Genomic DNA, 15,092 nt, shown 5'->3' with positions numbered 1-15,092 from the left:
GTAGACCCGCCTTGACTTTAACAGCGAATACTAAAGTCACTTAAAAAAAAAATCACAAGACTCGAAAACAGCAGCATTAGAAGTAGACTTTATGGTACTCTGCTCAGCTATGTTCTCATTTGATTCCAACCACTACACGGCAGAAAAGGTAACCAATATTCAGGAAAGATTTGATTGGAAACGGTTTAGACCTAAAGAGTAATTTATTTTAATCGTTGATTATCTGTATGTATAACAATTTGCTTGGCTGGCTCTTACATGCTGAAGTTTTGTTTTTAAAGGCCATCCTTTGTAGTCTTTGAAATTCAAAAGCAAGTAGTAACTCTGGTGTTAGATTCTAAGTTTCTATTTTTAGATAAAATTGTTACTTCCGACTATATTTCCCTTTGCTAGCTTTCTATTTGTAAACTTTGTGTCGAATCCACAGATCCCCGGGGCCAGGAGTCTAGGCTGTATTTTAGGTATGTCACTTTCTTTTCAGTTCAAGCATGTACCCAGAAACCTGCGAGACTCAGTGGCCAGCCTAGCAAAAATGACTCCAAATTCCCTTACTTGCAAGCCCTAAATGGTCAAACTCTATAAAAAGAGATTTATTACTCAGCCTAAATTGTTAAACATTAGAACACAGACGAATCACAGTAGTGTGAGGTCCCACTGTCCCTCCCTGAGTATTCCCCAATGTCACTTACAGTCTTCAAAGGAGAGTTTAGTTCAGTTTCTCCTTGACCTCAGGCCGGTGCTATCTCTCCAGCGAAGTTCCCAGCTCTGGCTCCAGCTGGCCTGGGCCCTGTCTCATATCAGAGGCACTGCCCTCTGCTGGAAGAGGTTTGGTCTGTGAGTTATGAGTTTCCCCACAGGTCACTGCTCCTTTCACACGTGCTGTTGCCTGATTTGGAGCTCTGCTGCTCATCTCCCTGTCTAGCTGTCTCCAGACTGTCTGGTGGGATTCACAGCCCTCCACCAGCGTGCTTGTAACTGAGTCTGGAAATTCCTTTTCTGATCCAGCCAGTGTTGAGCAATCGTGGCAAGTCTTTGCTCTATTACTAAACTGTCAAAACAAGGAGTTCTTTTTCAGGTCATCCCACCTGTTGGCAATCCTAATATCTCTGAATGTGTTGGTCATGCTTAGGAGAGAGCTCTTTGTTTCTCCACGCAGTGAAACATACTCCTCCCCTCAGTACAGCGTCCTGTGGGGTCACTCTTGTCAACTACAGTGGACAAATATCACACTCAGTCTAAAGATCCTTCTAAACTTTCTTAGGAAGGGTATTTATTACAGCATTGATTAGGAAATCAAACAATTGGGAGAAGCTTAAATGTCCTTCAGCAGGTGATTTTTAAAAGTTTATAGCTCTCTATATCTATTATCTATCATCTATCTATCTATCTACCAACCTACCTACCTGCAGGATATTATGCAGCTACTTTAAAAGAGAAAAGTAGATTTGTAAGTGCTTGTATAAAAAGATGGCCAAGGTATACTGTAGGGCTGAAAAAGCAAGATACTGAACAAATGTCTAGTTGCTACTGTTTATGTAAAACGCGGGTAATAATTACATAGCCATTCAAATCTGAAACAAAGTAATTATGGGTGAGGACTATTATGAAATAGCTTTTATTTCTCCATATTATTTTAATTTATAAACAATAATCGGGGAAAAAGGAAGTAAATATAACTTTATAATATTTTTTAAAGGAGGAACAAAAGAAAGTTGTTGATCTAAAAATCCTAACTGTCTAGGGGTCAGTGGACAGGTCTGCCCAATTTAAACAAATTCCCTACCCCTGCCTGCCCTACCCAAACATCTCTATACTTAGAAAAGTATTTTCACATACATTATCTCATTAGACTCCAGTTGTTTTCAGTGTACTATCATTAAGCAATGAGGGTATAAAGAGCAACTAGAAGAGTGTGGCCTGGCAGTTGAGACCTAGGGCTCTGAAATGAGACAGAAGTACATTAAAATTGCAGCTCCCCCACATTCTAGCTCTGTGTCTCCAAGCAGTGATTTCACTTGTCTGAGCCTCTAACTCCTCACCTGTAAAAAGGAGATAAGAAGTTAATGTGAAAATGGGGCTTAGCATAGTCCCTTGCACATTATAAAGCCTCAATAAATGCTATTTGGTTTTTATTTAAAAGATTTAATGAAGTGTTAATTTTTTAAAAATAGCAAACATGGGGGGAACAAAATTTTAAAAGCTCAAATATCTGCAAGTGGCACGAAAATAATAATTCAGTTACTCTTCACAAAGATATTTATTGTTAGAAGCTTCTTATGTTTTTTTTGGAGGGAACATTATTCATATGTCAGTATATCAATCTACCTTCTATATATATATTTAAAAATTACTGCACTACAAAAGTAATCACACTATACACACTATTCTGTAACTTGCTTTTTAAAATTTAATTTATTTTTTTTTTAAGACAGTGTCTCCCTCTGTTACCCAAGCTGGAGGGCAGTAGCATGATCATAGCTCACTGCAGCCTCGACCTCCTGTACTCAAGTGATCCTCCCACCTCAGCCTTCTGAGTAGCTAGGACTACAGGTGCATGCCACCACACACAGCTAATTTAATTTAATGTATTTATTTTTTAAAATAGAGATGGAGTCTTACTATGTTGCCCATGGTGGTCTCCAACTCCTGAGCTCAAGGGATCCTCCCAACTTGGCCTCCCAAAGTGCTGGGATTACAGGCATGAGCCACCATGCCTGGCCTTCTTAATTTTTATTGCATGACAGTATCGTAAGTTAATTAGCCAGCTCCCCTTTGAAGGACGCTGATTGCTTCTGGGTTTGTGCACTAAACGCCTTGGACATATATCATTGTCAGTTAATGTTTAGGGTGAATTTCTAGTAATTCAATAATTGAAACAAAAGGCACTTGCACTTAAAATTCTTCTGGTAAGTATTGCCAAATTGTCCTTCAGAAAGGTCACACCAATTCACATTCCCACCAATGCAGTATGACCATATCACTTTATAACCTCACAGTAGGTATTACTAATTTTAGCATTTTATAGTGATTGTTACTTGCTTTAGGGTATTTTCAGGACTAACAAATGCAGGGAAGTGTTTTAGAAGGAATTTGGGCTTCAGAGCCAGACAGTCCTAACACTGCCCTTTTGCAAGCTACACCTCCATTCCTTCATTGGTAAAGTTGGGCATAATAGCAGTATCTAACTCATAAAGAATAAATGAGAAATCAATTCAAAGCATTTAGCCGTCCAAATACTAATTGCTCAATAAATAGAAACTGCTCAAGTAATAATTTTCCACTCCAAAGGCTTGAATATGGGAAGAGGGGAATGGAGGACTTCTCTAGAGATCATGCCCTCGAGATTCACAACTTTTGCTTTAATTCTGCATCAACCTCCTCTCCAAAGTATTGCTCAGGTATTATTTTAAAGAACACAACCCATTTTTACCATAGTGTGAAGAAACCACAGTGTGTGCACTATATGCAGATAATACAAGTAATAGGACCATAATCTCATTTTGTGAAATTAGTTTGGCACAAGTTTAAAGTGCTGGATGTTTGCTACAGATGCCAGTTGCTTACTTATCCCTTTCTTGTTTTCAAGTTGTTACCTCCTTAAGTTGCAATCCTTGGGGCCACCAACTGCCTGGGATATTTTACCCTAACTTTTCACTCTCCAAATGAGCCCTCTTGCCTTCTAGGTCCTGGGAAAAAACCCATGGCTATCCATCTATTTTCTATACATGGCTATCTATTTTCCATCCAGACTCTTGCCTTCTCTTTTGCTAGAAGTTGCTCTTGAATTACCAGAAAGCTTGAGCCAGTAGTGTCCTCAATCTTTGCCTACAGAAATCTTATTTCAATGCTTTAGGGGCCCCATTGATATCAGCTAAATTGTCCTGGATTCTTTCTAGCTCCTACCCTCTAAGATTCCAATCTTCTCTTTCAAATCCCGCCTCCAGCTACACCAATCATTAGTTAATCATTAGTTCTGTATGTCAGGCTCCCCCAGTACACAAAACCAATTTTATACCTTTATTATTATCTTTTTCTCATAAAAATAATGTTATTTGCAAAAAAAATTATAAAATAAAAGTATAATCCCACTACTTGGAGAAAATTGCTATTAACATTTTAGTGTCTTTCATAGTTTTTTTTTTTTCTGGAGAGAGTTAAAGAACTTTTTTTTTTTTTTTTTTTTTTTTGTAAACTAACAATCAGTTCAGATAAATTTGTGAATGGCTTCTTTCACTTACGGAAACATCATGTCTGCATAAAGCACTAAAAAATACTCGTATATCCCTTATCCCCTACATGAGTAAGCCTTTCTTCCTATAGCTTTAGCTTTCCTACAGCCTCAATGAGAATTTAATCACATTCAATTTTGCTCACCTGGAATCCTTCATCCAACCAATGAGATTTCACTAGAGGTGCTGCTGACCACAGAGGACACTACCCCAACCTGGCCAGGCAGACACTCCTACAAAGACACAAATTTCCTTTTCCATGTGTGACTGCTGACAAAGTTAGTTTCTCAGAACTGAGAGGCGTACTAAATAGGGATGTGTTTAAAATAGATCTGAATTCCTTAACGATTTTTCCCTCTCCATTTCATCCTTGATTTGAAAGATAGTAGTTAGAAAATTATTTTGTAATCTATCAAGTACCAAATAAATTTAAAGAATTAGTGCTAATAATAACTATACCCCTATACTCCTAATATGTGTACATCAGAATCACCTGGAGGTGATGTGAAACCACAGACAGCCAGGTCTCAACCCCAGAATTTTGTATTCAGTAGGTCTGGGTCAGGATCTATAATTTGCATATCTAAGTTCCCAGATGACACTGTTGTTGCTGGCCCAGGGACCACACTTTAAGCACCACTGTTCTATAAAGCGGTAGGACATTATTTGGGGCTTTCTTGCTTGATATTCATTAATGTATCCACTCATTCATTTATCACACATTTATTGAATTCCTACTCTGTGCCAAGCACTTTACCAGCATTTTTGAGGAATATAGGCAATACAATCAACACTTACAGTGTAGCGTGGCACATCCTGTGATACAGATATCAGCCAGGGTTTTATGGGAGACTTAGGAAGGGTATCAGGGAAGATTTCCTGGAGAAGGTGATTAGGCAGTAGGCAAGGGGGCCAGAGGAATCGGTAGGGGCTCGAACCATAGGGGAAAGCCTTGAGTAATAAGCTAAGGGGTTTGACTTTTGCCCTGGAGGCTGTAGGAGGCCATGGAATGTGTTTTTACAAAGATCTGAACTGCAATACACAAAATCAGGGGCCAGCGACATCCATGCCAGGTTCAACCATTGACTGTGCTGCATATGTAGCCTGAGGCAGGTTACTTCTTACCTTCTCTGAGCTTCCCTTTCATCATGTGTGAAGGGAAAATATTAATAGATCTACCTTATTCAGGTATTGTGAAGATTAAGTAAGAAAAAGTGCCTAAGTATCCAGCATATGGTAAGTGTTTAACAAATGGTGATTATGATCAGGTTTAAGCCACAGAAAGAAATGACATGTAAGACATGCTTCTCAGATTATTAAAATCCATTTGAAATTGCCAAGCTAGTCTCAATATCAAGGCCATATCTGATGTGAAGATTAAGTAAGAAAAAGTGCGTAAGTACGCAGCATATGGTAGGTGTTTAACAAATGGTGATTATGATCAGGTTTAAACCATAGAAAGAAATGACATGTAAGACAGGCTTCTCAGATTATTAAAATCCATTTGAAATTGCCAAGCTAGTCTCAATATCAAGGCCATATTTGATGTGGTGGCAAGTCGGATGATTTAATCATGCAATGATAGTAATTTATCTTGTCTTTTGTTTTGTTTTGTTTTGTTTTGTTTTGTTTTGGAGACAGTTACTCTGTCGCCCAGGCTGGAGTGCAGTGGTGCAATCTCAGCTCACTGCAACCTCTGCCTCCTGGGTTCAAGCGATTCTCCTGCCTCAGCTTCCCCAGTAGCTGGGGCTACAGGTGCACGCCAGAATCCCTGGGTAATTTTTTTGTTCTTGTTGTATTTTTTAGTAGAGATGGGGTTTCACCATATTGCCCAGACTGGCCTCCAACTCCTGTGCTCAGGCAATCTACTTGCCTCAGCCTCCCAAAGTGCTAGGTGTACAGGTGTGAGCCACCACGCCCAGCCTGATAATAATTTCTTGATTACAGATTATTTGCCAGGCACTGTGCAAAGTGATTTACACACATCATTTCATTTAATCCTAGCAATAACCTTGAGTTAGGTATCATTATTATTATTTCCAATTTTACAAATGAAGGAATTAAGGCTCAGAGAAGACTAGCTTCTCTGATCTAAGATTATGTACAAGACTGTGTACAAGATTAGCTTGTACATAGTGGAACAGTTGGGTAGTGGTAGAGTTTGAATTCAAACCTAAGTTAGTCTGAGCCTATCTTATATTAGCCACTTTGTTCCACAGAAAGCAGTTTTGTTTCTTTGAAGGACAGGGCAGTGAATGGGCAGTGAGGCAAGGTTAAAGAATCTAGACTTTATTACCCTGTTTCTCTGCTCTTGAGTAAGACTGACTGTTCATACTGATTTCAAGTGCCCTCTGGAAACATGCCTCTATGACCTCCCAGGGGCCACTTGACCTTGGATCTGTGGCATCTTGTACTGAAGCTGAGGTGGTCATAGTTACTTTCCAAGGTGCTCTGGAACATTTACAACAGGAGCCCCCTTCTTTTGACAGCATTAGACTCCATAAGAGGAGGCATTGGGTTAAGCCTAGTTATTTTTAATGCTGCTATTACTGCTATTGTTTATTGAGCACTTGCCATGTGTCAGAAATTCTGTAGAATACTTCAATCCTTACAGCAACCCTATAAGGCAAGCACATTATCATCATCATCTCTAGTTTAGCGATGATGAGGAAACTGAGGCTCACACAACTAAGTTCACACAGCCAGTAGATGCAGATTCAAGCAGAAAACTGGTTCATTCATTTTTACAAACCTTACATTTTCATTTCTTCCTTTGCCTCTGTAGCTATAACACCATCAAACACAGATGTAATCCTCCTGAATTCTTTTTCTGCCCACAAGTTTTAGTTACCACAAATAGTTTAAGCCCTATTTGTAATGATGTATATACAAATCGTGTTTCTCCTCAAAATTATTTCATACCATAAGAAGTCACTCTTCCCTCCCTTTATTTACAAATTCATTCCTCTTTAGAAATGAGCACTTATAATAATTACATGAAAGGCTAAATGTTTGCTGTTTAGTGTAAACCCATAATGTGAAATTGAGAATGGTTGAAAAGCATGGTTATGAAAACATCGTGGACTCCAGACTCATCCCATTCGATTTCCAAGGGGAATTTATTCTAAGTGCTTTAAAACTTACAAAGAGTTAAATTCTGAACTACTTGGGCCTCTATGCACTCTTAGCAACTCCCCCAGCAGGGAACCAAAAATGAGAATAGGAAGAAATTGCCTCAACATTGAATTCTTAGACATTTAGAAGGCCTGGAGTCTGAATACTTTAAAAGGCTGTTATTTAAATGTGGGAAATGATGTGAAAAGTATAATGTAAAGATAAGATAAATATTGTTTGCTAAAATAAATCATCTTTTTTGTCAAATTCATGGCAATTTAAAAATCCTGTTAATTCTATTTATTTTTTTCTTATTTGGAGCAGGTAGCTGAATATGCAGAGTTCTGGCACTAGGTGTCAGCAAAAGATTAAATTAAAAACACCCACTGTGGGTTTTTTTCTTTTCTTTTTTCTTTCTACACATATATATTTGAGACGGGGTCTAACTCTGTCACCCAGGCTTTAGTGTGGTAGCATGATCATAGCTCACTGCAGCCTCGAACTCCCTGGGCTCAGGTGATCCTCCCAACTCAGCCTCTGGAGTAGCTGGGACTACAGCCATGTGCCACCATGCCCAGCTAATTTTGTGTATTTTTTTGTAGAAATGAGGTATTGCTATGTTGCCTGGGCTGGTCTCAAACTCAAGTAATTCTCCTGCCTTGGCCTCAAGCAATTGAGAATTGCCTGGCTCAAGCAATTCTCCTGCCTTGGCCTCCCAAAGTGCTGGGATGAGCTACCGTGCCTGGCCTAATCTTCCATATATTTCAAACTTTATAAAAATAAAAATAAAATACATAGTCTGGATTTTAAAAAGAAGAGAAAACACACTTCCTTATTGCCATGACAGTGTCAGCATGAGAGAGGCTGGGTTGCTGCTGCTCAAGTAGGCACCTTACAGAGATACTCGTGGCTCAAGGAATTCACTGTAAGGCTAAGTTTGACCTTTAGCATTGAATGGCTGGGGACTTAATTTTGTGTCAGCTAGAAAGCTGGGGAATGAGAAGTTTGGAGGGTTGGATGAAGTGGTGAGATACACTCCTGTAAACAAGATCCTGAAAGTCTAAATATTAAATTATTTTACACAGAAATGTAGTGTTCAAACCAACCACAGTGCTTGTGCAGACAAATTCAGTGGATGCTTTTCCCACATGGACAAGATTAACAAAATTAGCTTAGAGGCTAGCTTTGAGAACCCAGGCTGATCCCAAGGGTTTCTCAAACTTACTATGTTAATATTTAGCATATTATAGGGGTTTTTTTTTTCCTTTTAATATCCAGAGCTTTCCCCGCTTCTTGTGTTTTGTGTCACAGTAAATGGTGCTACCATCCAGCAGTCGTTGAAAGTAGAACTTAGGGTAGGATATTGCGTTAGGTCATTCTTGTGTTGCTAGAAAGAAATACCTAAGGTTGCGTAATTTATAAAGATGTTTAACTGGGTCAAGGTTCTGCAGGCTGTACAGGACACATGGCACGTGCATCTGCTGGCTTCTAGGGAGGCCTTGGGGAGCTTTTACTCATGGTGGAAGGTCAAGCAGGAGCAGGCAGGTGACATGGGGAAGGCAGGAGCAACAGGCCGGAGGTGCCATACACTCTTACACAACCAGATCTTGCAACAACTGACTCACTATAGCAAGGACAGCACCAACCCATGAAAGATCTGCCCCCATGATCCAATCACCTTCCACCAGGCCCCACCTCCAACACTGGGGATTACATTTCCACATGAGATTTTGTGGGGACACAGATCCAAACCATATCAAGTATCACTCTCAACTCTTCTTTTATCCTCATTTCCTATAACCAAACAACCATTAAGTCCTGCCAAGTCTACCTCCTTAGTCTTTCTTATATCTGTCCTATCCTATGTCTGCTCTAGTGTGTAGAGGGACTGGAGAAACATTTGTATGACAACTCTTTCCTGAATGTGGTAATAGCCTCCTAAATTGTTTGTATGTCTCTGGTATTTTCTGCATACTTTTACCAGTGTTATGAAACAAGTCTGTTTGAAACAAGTCTAACTACATATTTCTGCTCATTTCAACAACTCTCTATCAGAAAAAGCCCAAGTTTATATGCGTGAAATATAAGGTCTTCTATATTCTTATCCCTACCTATCTTCCAAGCACATCTCCCACCTTCACATCCTTTATGTTCTAGTACAAATAAAATCATCATGGTTTCAGTGAATTTGCACCCTGTCTTATGGCTTTATATCATCCTAGAGTCCTCTTTTCCCCTTATGCCATGCAATCCAACCCATCTGGAGATACTGAAGTTCTTACCTTCATAATATGTCCAAAATGTGACCATTTCTTACCACACCCACTGCTTACAATCTGGTCCAAACCACCATTTTCACTTTTCTGAATGATTATTGTATTCTTCTGGTTGCTCTTGCTGTTTGTGAACTTAGCCCCTTCAATCTATTCTCAACGCAGTAGCCAAACTGATCCCGTTATAGCCACAAAATCCTACAGTAATTTCCCATCTCACTCAGAGCAAAGTCAAAGTCCTTACAATAATCTGAAAAGCCTTACATAATCTGGCTCTTCATAAATGATAGATATATTTTTACACTAGCCTTTGTACTTGCTGTGCCATCTAGAACGTTCTTCCCCCAGATTCACTGTTTCCTTCCTTTCTTCAGCTGTTTTACTCAAGAGCTCCTACTTTGTATAACATTGCACCCCCACCTCATGCAATACCTTCAAGTCTTATTTATTTTTTTCTCATTAGCACTTAAACACTTTTCTAATGTACTATGTTCTTTAGGGATTTTAATATGTTTCCTCTATTACAGTGTAAGCTCCACAAGGATAGCTACTTTTGTAAATTTTGTTCACTGCATATCCCATGGTCTAGAAAAGTGCCTGCAACATAGTAGGTGTTAGTGATGACGTTATTAAACTGTTTACACTGTTCTGCACATATTTTATTTGCATGTGCCTTATATGTATTGCCTCTGCCCAGAGGGCTTTCCCCTATCTTCATTTCCCACGCCCGCCCCCCCCCTCATGGATTGGCAACATTCTTTTTTCTTAAAAAAATCAACTTTATTGAAATATAATTTACACAACACATAATTCATCCCTTTAAGGGGTACAATTCAGTGATAGTATTATATTCACAGAGTTACGCAACCATCACCACATTTTTTTTCTTCAAATTCTATTTTAAGTTCAGGGGTACATGTGTAGCATGGGCAGGTTTATTACATAGGTAAACATGTGCCACGGTGGTTTGCTGCATAGATCATCCCATCACCTAGGTATTAAGCCCTGCATCCATTAGCTATTCTTCCTGATGCTCTCCCTACCCCCACCCTCCCCTCTGACAGGCCCCAGTGTGTGCATCGACACAATTTTAGAACATTTTTATCACCTCAAAAAGAAGCCAGGTACTCTAGCTATTGTCTCTCTATCCCCTATTCCTGCAGCCCTAACCAACCACTAATCTACTTTCTGTCTCTCTACATTTGCCTGTTCTGGACATTTAATATAAATGGAATCATATAATATGTGGTGTTTTGTGACTAGCTTGTTTCACTTAGCGTAATGGTTCTAAGCTTCATCCATGTGAGATCTTGTATCAGTACTTCATTCCTTTTTATAGCTATATTATATTATATTATATTATATTATATTATATTATATTATATTATATTAATATACCACATTTTGTTTGTCCATTTTTCAGTTGATGTACAATTGGGTTGTTTCCACCTTTTAACTATTATGAATAAGACTCCTATAAACACTTGTGTACAATTTTAAAATGTGGACAAATTTAAAATGTGTTTTCATTTCTCTCTCTCATTTTTTTTCTTTTGAGATGGAGTCTCACTCTGCTGCCCAGGCTGGAGTGCAGTGGCATGATCTCAGCTCACTTCAACCTCTGCCTCCTGGGTTCAAGCAATTCTCCTGCCTCAGCCTCCAGGGTAGCTGGGATTACAGGCACGCACAGATCATCTCATCCCCTAGGTCTTAAGCCCAGCATCCATTAGCTATTCTTCCTGATGTTCCCCTTCCCCGCACCCACACCTGGCTAATTTTTGTATTTTTATTAGAGACAGGGTTTCACCATGTTGGCCAAGCTGGTCACAAACTCCTGACCTCAAGTAATCTGCCTGCCTTGGCCTCCCAAAGTGCTGGGATTACAGTCCACCATGCTCGGCCTAATTTCTTTTGAGTTGAGAATTGCTGGGTCATATGACAACTCTAGGTTTAACCATTTGAAAAACTGCCAGACCATTTTCCAAAGTGGCTGCACCATTTCACATTCCCACCAGTAGTGTATGAGGGTTGAAATTTCTCCTCATCCTCTCCAATATTTGTCATTATTTCACTCTTTGATTCTAATCATCCTCATGGGTGTGACATGGTAACACATTGTAGTTTTGATTTGCATTTCCCCACTGACTAATGATGTTGAGCACCTTTTCATGTGCTTATTGGTTTATTTGTATATCTTTTTTGGAGAAATGTCTAGATCCTTTGCCTATTTTCAAATTGGGTTCTTTTTCTTTTTATCATTGAGTTGTAAGAGTTCTTTATATATCCTAGATATAAGTCTGTATTAATCTGTTCTCACACTGCTATAAATAACTACCTGAGACTGGGCAATTTATGAAGAAAAGAGGTTTAATTGGCTCACAGTTCCACAGGCTTAACAGGAAGCATGACTGGGAGGCCTCAGGAAACTTACAATAATGGCGGAAGGTGAAGGGGAAATAAGCACCTTCGTCACATGGTGGCAGGAGAGAGAGAGAGAGCAAAAAGGGAAGTGCCGCATGCTTTTAAACCATCACATGTCATGAGAACTGACTCACTATCAGCAGAACAGCAAGGGAGAAATCCTCCCCATGACCCAGTCACCTCCCACCAAGTCCCTCCTCTGATTCAACATGAGATTTGTGTAAGGACACAAATCCAAACCATATTCAAGTTCTTTATTAGACATATACGATTTGCAAATATGATCTCTCATTCTCTAGGTTGTCTTTGGGTTGATAGTATCTTTTGGAGCACAACATTTTTTAAGTTTGATGAAGTATAATTTATCTATTTTTTTCTTTGGTTGCTTGTGTTTTTGGTGTTGTATCTAAGGATACTTTGCCAATTTTGAGGTCATGAATATTTACCTTATATTTTCTTCTAAGGGTTATATAAGTTTAGCTCTTACATTTACATCTTTGATTAATTTTGAGTTAATTTTTGTATATGGGGTAAGGGTACAATTTAACTCTTTCACATGTGGCTAACTAGTTGTTCCAGCAGTTTTTAAAAACAACTATTCTTCCCTGTTGAATGGTCTTGGCAAAAATCAATTGACCATAGGTGTATGGGTTTATTTCTGTACTCTCAATTCTATTCTATTGTTCTATGTCTATCCTTATGGCAGTAAAACATTGTTTTGATTACTACTGCTTTTTAGTACATTTTGAAATCAGAGGTGTGAATCTTCCAGGTTTTTTCCTCTTTTTCATGATTATTCTGGCTATTCTGGGTCATTTGCAATTTCGTGTGAATATTAGAATCAGCTAGTCAATTTCTAAAAGGAATCCACCTGAGATTGTGTTAGGAATTGCATTGAATCTATAGATCAATTCAAAGGGTATTGCCACCTTAACAATATTAAGTCTTCTCATCCACAACCATGGGATTTTTTCAATTTATTTAGATATTCTAAAATTTATTGAAGAATATTTGTTAGTTTGCAGAGTGTAAGATTTGCACCTCTTTTGTTAAATTTCTTCCTAAATATTTTATACTTTTTCAATGCTAGTATAAGTGGAATTGTTTCTTAATTTCATTTTGAATTGTTAATTGCAAGTGTATAGAAATAAAATTGAATTTTGTATATTGATTTTGTACCCTAAAAACTTGCTGAATTTGCTTATTAGTTCTAAAAGTTCTTTTCAGATTCCTTAGCATTGTCTACATACAAGATCATGTCATCTGTGAATAGAGATCATTTTATGTCTTCCTTTCCAATCAGGATGTCTTTTATTTCATCTTCTTGCCTAATTGCCCTGCCTAAAACTTCCAGTACAATGTCGAATAAAAATTGTGAGAACAGATCAATATCTTTGTCTGGTTTTCCATCTCCTGGAAAGCATGCAGTCTTTCACCACTAAGTACGCTGTTAGCTGTGGGTTTCTTGTAGATACCCTTAATCAATTTGAGGATGTTCTTTCTAATTCTAGTCTGTGGAGTGTTTTTTAAAATCATGAAATAGTGTTAGGATATTTGTCAAATGATTTTTCTGTGTCTGCTGAGATGATCATGTAATTTTCTTGTTTCATTGATGTAATGTATTATACTAATTGATTTTCAAATGTTGAACCAAACTTGCATTCCTGTGATAAATCTCACTTGGTCATGAAACATAATTCTTTTTTGGATTTTGCTGGATTCAGTTTGCTAGTGTTTGTGGTGAGTTTTGGTATCCATATTCATAAGAATATTGGTCTGCAGTGTTTTTTTGTAATTGTGATGTTTTTGTCTGTTTTTTTCTCTCAGGATACTATTGGTCCCATAGAATCAGTTGGGAGATGTTCTTTCCTCCTTTTTAATTTGGAAGAGAATGTGATGAATTGTTATTAATTCATCATCATATATTTGGTAGAATTCACTAGTGAGGCTATCTGTGCCTAGGTTTTTCTTTGTGGGTAGTTTTGCCTTTTTTTGTTTGTTTGTTTAACTATCTCTCAATTGTTATAGGTCTTATTTGTTATCTCTTACTTGTTATAGGTCTCTTCACATTGCCTAACTTTTCTTGAGTAAATTTTGGTAGTTTTTGTCTTTCTAGAAATTTTTTCATTTAATCCAGGTTATTTATTTTATTGGTAGACAATTGTTCATAGTACACCTTTATAATCCTTATTCCTGCAAGGTCTGTAGTAATGTTCCCTTTTATGCCTGGCTAATATATATTCCTCATTTGAGATCCAACTCACACATCACCTATTTCACAAAGCTTTCTTTCACACTCCTCCTACCCTATCCCCACCCCAATAATCTTTCTGAAGTAATATTCTAATACCCCTCTTCATTCCCTCATCATATCATTTTACAGACTGTATTATTTCCTCTTTATTATGTCTGTTTTCCTCCTAGACTGTGAGAAACTTGAGGAAAGTAACTTTGGTCTTAATGACACAAGATGCTTAATGAATGTTTTTGGAAATTAACTAAAATTAGTGACTGTTATGAAGCTCCCTTAGCCTGATGCATCTATATCTACTATTGAACTACATTTGCTATTCCTATTTTCTCATCAGTGTCCTCTCTTATTCTTATTTCTGATCTCTCTCTTTGCCCTTCTCCATGATGACCTTTCTCTCTCATCCACAAGTTGCCAAGAACTTCCTTAAAAAGCTAAATCTCAGTTATCCATATTCCACCCTTCTAAATCATTCATGGTTCATTGTAAAATCTCTGGCTGAAAAAAAACATAAAGAGCCCTAAACTCATGAAAAGATACTCAGTCTCACTCCATAATAAGAAAGGTGTAAATTAAAGCCACACTGAGATACTGTTTTTCACCTATCAGATTGGCAAACGACAAAATGTTTAATAATACACTTTGTTGGCAAGTGTGTGGGAAAACTAACACTCAGAAATTGATAGTGGGACTGTAAACTGTTAACTTCTATGGAGGGAAATTTGACAATTTCTATCACCATTAGGAATCTACATATTCTTTGATCCAGCAATCCTAGTTCTAGAAATTTATGCTACAGATATA

This window comes from Mandrillus leucophaeus, unplaced genomic scaffold (genome assembly GCF_000951045.1).
Source record: "Mandrillus leucophaeus isolate KB7577 unplaced genomic scaffold, Mleu.le_1.0 Scaffold339, whole genome shotgun sequence".
Taxonomy (NCBI): domain Eukaryota; kingdom Metazoa; phylum Chordata; class Mammalia; order Primates; family Cercopithecidae; genus Mandrillus; species Mandrillus leucophaeus.
Note: the sequence above shows the minus strand (reverse complement) of the source record.